Here is a 7,721-nt window from a genome sequence, read left to right on the forward strand (position 1 = left end):
TGAACTTGACATTTGGGAATAGAATACCTTTGGCACAGAAACTAGCTGAGGTGATAGATCAGACTGGGATGAGGAAGAACCCCATGCTATGAATGCCACGTGTCTGCTGGCACTGACTTGCATTTAATGTGGGCTACAGATAGGTTGGCTTGCTTGTGTTTTGTGACTACTCAGATGATTCGAGGAGAAATAAATGATGGCCTGGAAATCATGAATTACCCAGGACTTATATCAGCAGGCTTACATGTTGTTCTCTGCTCATCATTCAACTGTTAAATGTCCCATCATCCACTCAGAGAGCAAAAACAATACTTCATGGCTAAGGATACATTATGAACTGCAGGATAATGAATTATTGCCATGAGCAGTATGTTAGCCACGCAGATGGGGGTGTTGGTTGAGGGGAAGCTCAACATGACCCAGCAATGGGCATTTGCAGCCCAGAAAGCCCACCATATCCTGGGCTGCATCAAAGGAAGCATGGCCAGCAGGCGGAGGGAGGTGGTTCTCCCCCTCTACTCTGCTCTCATGCGACCCCATCTGCAGTGCTGCATTCAGCTCTGGGACCCCCAACGTAAGAAGGACATGGACCTGTTGGAGCAGGTCTGGAGGAGGGCCATGAAGATGATCAGAGGCTGGAGCACCTCTCCTATGAAGACAGGCTGAGAGAGTTGGGGTTGTTCAGCCTGGAGAAGAGAAGGTTCCAGGGACACCTTATAGCAGCCTTCCAGTACCTAAAGGGGGCCTACAAGAAAGCTGGAGAGGGACTTTTGACAAGGGCAGGTAGTGATAGGACAAGGGGTAATGGCTTTAAACTGAAAGAGGGTAGATTTAGATTAGATACAAGGAGGATATGAGAGTGGTGAGACACTGGGACAGGTTGCCCAAAGCAGCTGTGGATGCCCCATCCCTGGAAGTGTTCAAGGTCAGGTTGGATGGGGCTTTGAGCAACCTGGTCTGGTGGAAGGTATCCATGGCAGGAGGGTTGGATCTTTAAGGTGCCTTCCAACCCAAACCATTCTATGATCCTATGATTCTATGATTCTGTGCTTCTCCATTTGAAATTATAGTTGTAATAATATAAATTACTTCACAGGCTTTGGAAAGGATTTGCCAAACACAAGAGGCAACTGTTGGCTCAACAGAAACTTCCTTGACCGACTCAAAAGAAAACGCTGGAAAATACCTGCTTTTCAGTCTTACTTGAGTACTTTTAATTTTTGGAGAAGGTACCTGTGGGCAAGTCAGAAGGACAGGGCCCTTAGATCTGGATCACGAGGAGGCTGTTGTGTCTCAGCCCTCGGTCTCTCAAACGGGCATGCAAAGAGGTCCCCTCAGCACTGATTGCCACTGATTTGATACTCCACACCTCTTCATCATTATCTGAATCCAAATCAACAGGTCTTTTGGGACAGTCTCACGTGGCTGCTCCAGAGCACTTCCCTGTTGCAGGCCTATATATGCCAGCCAGGGATCAAAACCTCTCCGTTTCTTTTCCACCTGAGCCACCTTGTGGGCCCTCTTCTTATAACAAAAATGTTACTTTTAAAAGAAAAGCTACCTACCGTTCACAGTGTACATTTCAGAAAACAGTAATGGAAACCCATAAAGGTGGCAGCACTGTGGGACCTGACCCATCACTGCTTGATCACCAGACTATTCAACCTCTGAAATTAATTAACTTGTTTTGATGTAGTTCCTAGAAGACCAACAGCCTACACACACACATACACACACACACAAAATAATAAAAATTAAGCACCTGGATAGTTGTGGCAGACATGGAAAGGGATGACACTGGTATGGGAACAGAATTCCTTCCTTGATACTTCCCAACACTGTCAGGACTCTAAAATACATCCAGTGAAGTTTACCAGCAGATTTTCTTGACACTGCTCTCACAGCAGGGAGAAATCTGGAAAGTCACTGAGTTAGGTTTAATGTTTCCTTCCAGCCCCTGACAGAGAAGTCTTTCTATCCATGGAGGTGGGAATCATCTGTTAAGGTGCTGACCACCTTCTTATCATACAAGATATCTTGAGCGGTGCCCCAAGGGGCAATAGTGCCAGGAAAATTTAAGCCAGTGAAAATGCAATGGGCCTACGTGAAATGGTTTTCATAGAATCAGAGAATTGTTTGGGTTGGAAGGGACCTTTAAAGATCACCTAGTGCAACCCCACTGCTGTGGGCAGGGACATCTATCACTAGATCAGGTTGCTCAAAGACCCATCTGTCCTGCCCTTGAACACTGCCAGGGATGGGACTTCCACAACTTCTTTGGCAAGAAATGAAGGGAAAGGAAGAGTTTACCAGAGGGCAATTTCTGTGCCCTTCACAGCCAGCCAGCTGAGGCTTTGTTATATTTTTTCACAAGCGAAGAGCGTTCAGATGCTTCTGGGCTCTGTCCTTGCTTTAGTGAATCACACGTGACAAAACTAGGATGAACAACAACGCCAGCCTCCAGAGGCCAGCGTGTCGTGCCCCTTTCTGGGCACAAACCCTCTCTGATCTGCTGATACCCATCTCTGGCTCCTCTGGAAAGGGAAATGCAGGAAAGAGGACACTTCTTGAAGACGATTTCCCACATGTGAATAGTGGACTGCTGTTCCCACAGCTCCTTCCTGGGGACAGAGGCCTGGCAGCAGCCGTAATGGTCCAGAGGTGATGGAGATGCTCTCAACTCACAGACACGAGCAGGAAGCATTTGACTGCACGGTTAAAGGTGAGGCCACATAAAAATACCCCTGCTGTGCTGTGTCTGAGGCATGTCAAATCTCAGCCTGGGCAGGCAGTGAGAGGTGGGATCTCCAAATGGTTTTTAAGTTTCTGGATGGGCTGTCGAGCAGGCAGGCGGGGAGCTCTGAGCGATGCTGGCTGTGGCAGTGAGCACGATGGCAGCTCTGCCACCCAGCCGTTGCTGCCTCCAGACAGCCGTTCGGCATTTCGGTGATGAGAAGGAGCAAAACGCTCACTATAACCCCGTGCCAAGGAACATGGGGTTAACACCTGGCTCGCTGCACTTGGGCGGCATGTCCAGCGGTTGGCAATTCCAGCCATCTCTTGAGGAATGTATAAACATGAAAATGAACAACTGTCATGGTTTTGGCTCATTTTGCCTTTCTCAGGGTCCCTGAGCACAATTTCTCAACTCTAGCAGCTCTGCGGCAGAGCTAAAGCTCCAGTGTGACTAGCCTTTTCCTTCTTCCCTTCCTACCCTTTGTTTTCCTTCTCCAGCCCAGAGTAACACAAACGCCCCTGAAGGCACTACTTTCCAGATGCCCACAGGGCTTGGAGAAAGCCTGGCACAGGTGAGATGCCAATGCTTTGGCCTGCTAGCTTCAAAATCTATTTATGTGAATGTACAGCATCACGTAAAAGCCTCTTTCTATATCAGAATGAGAATTTATTTTTTTCTTTTCTTTTTTTTTTTTTTTTTTTCAGATTAAAGTTGAAACAAATACTGTGGTTGGAGTTTCTGGGTTGCTCCCTCAGCATCTGCATTTCAGTGCTAAGCCCTGAAATAATGGAAACAGCCACTTTAGGCTGTGGCGTTACCAATGCAATGACTAGCTCTGTGGTGGCTGCACAACACACACAGAAAATACATGTCATTTTAAAGGCTTCTTTACGAGGCCGAAGCTTTGTTTTATATTAGATTAAATCTGAAATAGTATCTTTGCCTGCCTGGCACTGGTTGCTTGCCCGTAGCTAAGAGCAGGCTTTGGCTCAATACCCTGAAAAGATTGGGATTTCAAATTAATTTGTGCCTTTATTAAAAAAAACAAAAGCCCACAAATATTCCAGGCCAAACTTGAGATGACTGCCCAGTGAGACAATATGCTGTATCACTAAATTATGATGTTCCTGAACAATAATGTCTTGTGGAAACAAAAAATGTTAGCTGTAGCCTTCTGTTATCCATCAGCCAGCAGCACAGGAATGAAGTTATTTAACTCTCAGAAGTACACAGATCAATATCACCGGGTGTGGAGCAGAAATGGACTGCCAGGCCTTGATGTTTAATTAATTATAAATTACTATTGGTTTGTAAATGACCAGGTTTAAGTGCTGTGTAAGTGACAGCATATGATGGTTGGTAGCATCTTGATTTCCCAAAACCTAAAAGAGGCATCTTAGAAAGAACATGGCAAGTCAGGGAAAGCACGCACAGCTGAACAATCCCAACTGCTTGGTATTTTGAAAAGCAGCTCTTGATTCCTAACTGACATTGCTAGCTAAAACAAATAAGCTCTGTGCAATTACAGCACGTAGCCTGTGTTCCTAAGGCTTGGGCCTCAGCCTTTTAAACTATTCCAATTACGTCCTATGGTATCAAGCTGGGATTGGTTTTTAGAAACACATATTTAATTTGCACTTCTCTTTTCATTTTTGCACAAGCACTATGTGGCCTTCAATCCTCCCCCTCTGCTTTGGGGGTGCCCGGTGGGGCTGGGCAACACCAATGGGCTTGGTATGTTTAGTTCTGCCGTGGGGAAGGAGCGGGAATAATGCGCCTGCGTTGACGGTGACACCTGTATGCAGAGCTATGTGCACACATGTGGCTACACCCATGTACAGGTATGGTGCAGGCACCCACACCTATAGGCACCCGCACCTATAGGCACCCACGGGTTTATTCCTCACGCCAGCCACCGAGGGGCTGAATGGCGCAGGTGCAGACACCCGCACCTATAGGCACCCGCACCTATAGGCACCCGCACCTATAGGCACCCGCACCTATAGGCACCCACGGGTTGATTCCTTTCACGCCAGCCACCGAGGGGCTGAACGGCGCAGGTGCAGACACCCGCACCACCCGCGGTCGCGGAGTGCCCCCTGCTGGCGCAGTTCGGGACTGCAGCGGGAGGTGGACGGGGACCGGGACCCTCGCTCACCCGCTGCGACAAGGCGAACGGGGCCCCGGGAAGCTGTGACGCGCCGTCAGCACTTGTTGACGGCCCACGGAGGAAGGAGCCAGCTTCGTGATTCAGCTGCAGAATGATTGGGAAGGTTTCCAAGGATCCTGAGCACAGCCAAGTCACTGCAAGCAGTCGGTATTTGGTGGTGACACACCTTTTTAAAAAAAAAAAAAAAAAAAAAATCCCACTGTGTGCCTGCAGGCATCTTCAGATGCTGACCTCTGAGCCTTCATCATCAACGCTGAAGCCCTCCTGCTGGGTAGTACCCCAGCGACTAAACAGGGACACGTGGGTGTAAGGACAGGTCTCACATACCTTTCCGGAAGCAGGTCACACACAGCCACCCAGCTAACTGGAAATTTGCCAGCACCGCACGTTGCTGCTAAAGCCTGTGTTGCCTCAAAGGAGCCCCAAGGACCTCACAGTAATCCCATGGGCAGGCTGGCAGGGTGGCCTTTCTGCAGGCAGGGACACTGGAAGGTCTCACACTCAGAACAGACGGACCTGATCCATGGACCTCACAGCCAGGGAACCCCTCTGTCCCCCCAGCAAAAGCATCTTCCAGTTTTTACTGAAAACCAGGTAACACAAACTCCAGTGTGCCCTTTGGACAAAAATCACACTTTCTGGCTATCTCCCTTCAGTCTGACCTGTATGCCTCAGTTTCACCAGCGAACCATATTCCTTCCTATTGCATTAAAGAAGTGTGTGGCACTGAATACAGTGTGCCGCAAATAGCCACATTGCTCAGAATTTACAATGATATGAAAGAAGTTCCCTTGGAGGGTCACTGGTTTTCTTGTCATTTCTGAAGACCCACAGCAAGCGAAAGGGATTTGCAGTTGTGCATATTTTGAAAAGACAAGGTCAAATAATGCCTGCAGCTGAAGTTATACCTATGCAGAGCTAACTGTGATGCTGAGACACCTTTTTTATATTTATATATAAATATTTATAATTTTTATATATTATATATATATATATAAAGCCAAATATTTATATGCTGAGACATATAGACACTGATATCACTATCCTAACCATTTGGGCACCAGCACATCACAGCAATGAGGAGCCAAGGCAAGCAGGGGTGGCTAAATTGTCCATATCATGTGGATTAAAAAGGGATTGACCCCATACTCTCATGTGCCCTTAAATACACAATTGATTGAACCTGCAGTTATTGGGGAGGATCAAAAGCTTGTGCCGTGATGTGCAGTGGGATTTAACCTCCCTCAGACCTACTCTCCGCCTTGCCAGAGGTGGGAAATTGCGTTTGGGCCCAAGGTGAACTTTTGGCCTTCTCCTGGCCAATGCAGAAATTCTCTGCTACATGTTCAAGGCACGCTGTGATCTGACCCCGTTCTAGAATTGCCAGATAGTCTGTATTATAAAGGATACCCCATATTATACTTGCATTAAAAATCTTGCATGAAGAGTTTATGAGAAATGGTCTTCCTCGGATTTTCACTGCATCCACTGCTGTCCATCAACCTGGATCCTGCAAGTCCAGAGATGCAGCTATTGCACACGAGCAAATAATTCATGTATTTACTGTACAAATTACCCCTCGTGCACAATGACCTGCAACTCACTGCACAAATGCAACTCCTCTGAGACTATCCCAGATTTTGATAAGCAAAATGTACCAGCCCTACCTAGTGTGCAGCCTGTCTCTGCAAAAGTAACTAACCCTCCCTGGACTGCTGACTTATAAATCATGGTTTTTATTTCTCCATTGCAGGAATGTACTGCAGATTTATAAAACATTTAAGACCCAGTGGTTAATGTTTCATCTGTTCATGAATATCCTGAGGGACCAAACTATTGTTTAATCTTCTACAGAAATAACCATGATTTATACAAAAGTTGTCTGAAACATTTTTCTTTTATTAGCAACACCATTGCATGTCAAAACCAGAACCTAGATTTATCTACCGTTCATGCTATGCATATAATACATAATGCTGTGTGCATTAAGTAAGGAATAAAGAAGTAAATATTGTTCCTGTTGGGTGAAGATCTACAGATAGGCGGCTTCATTTTTGAGGTGATTTGGATCTACATCAACATCCAGCGGCCATGCAAGTTAATAGAGCCCTGAGTGTGCTAAAGGTCTGAAGCATTTGCTGCCTTTGAAGTGGCTTTGCAAGTCAAAAAGAAATGCCAAGGGGAAAAAAAAAAAGCTGTTTGGGTTGCCCTGTCTGGCTGCAAGAGCACTGCTTGGACTTCCTCAGGTGGCTGAGGTTGGACATTGGGGACATTAAAATCACCAGCATTTGGAAAGCTGGTTTAGAAAAGCATGATATAAACTGGAAATCTGCGTCGCCAAATTAAAGCGTGCTGCTTTGGTAGAAGTTCTAAAGGATTGCAAAAATGGGGTGCCCAAGGAGCATGTGTATTACCAGCTCTCACAGACCCCATTTCCCATAAATTACAGGAGGAAATCTCCTTCCTCCCCAACCTGCAGACTCTGAAAGCAACATGTCCTTCTGCCCAGCCTTTCATGCACAGGCTGAGCAGGGACCTCAGGGCCACCCGGCATCTGGAGCCACCCCAGTCCTACCAGCAGGGCCCAGCCAGAGCTCACTTAGCTCCACACAACACACAGGAGTGAGAAATAATGGGGAAAAATTGAGGTTCAACACCCACAGCTAGGACGACGCATAGAGGCGAGGAAGGCAGTGATAAATATTTGTATTTAGTCATTTCTCAAGGGGCACGTTAAAGAGGGAAGTGTGTTTATTATTCTGAGTCAGAAAAAACAGTGGGACTCAGGGGCTGAGGTTGAAAGTGCATATCAAT

The sequence above is a fragment of the Falco naumanni genome, chromosome 4, assembly GCF_017639655.2.
Source record: "Falco naumanni isolate bFalNau1 chromosome 4, bFalNau1.pat, whole genome shotgun sequence".
Classification (NCBI taxonomy): domain Eukaryota; kingdom Metazoa; phylum Chordata; class Aves; order Falconiformes; family Falconidae; genus Falco; species Falco naumanni.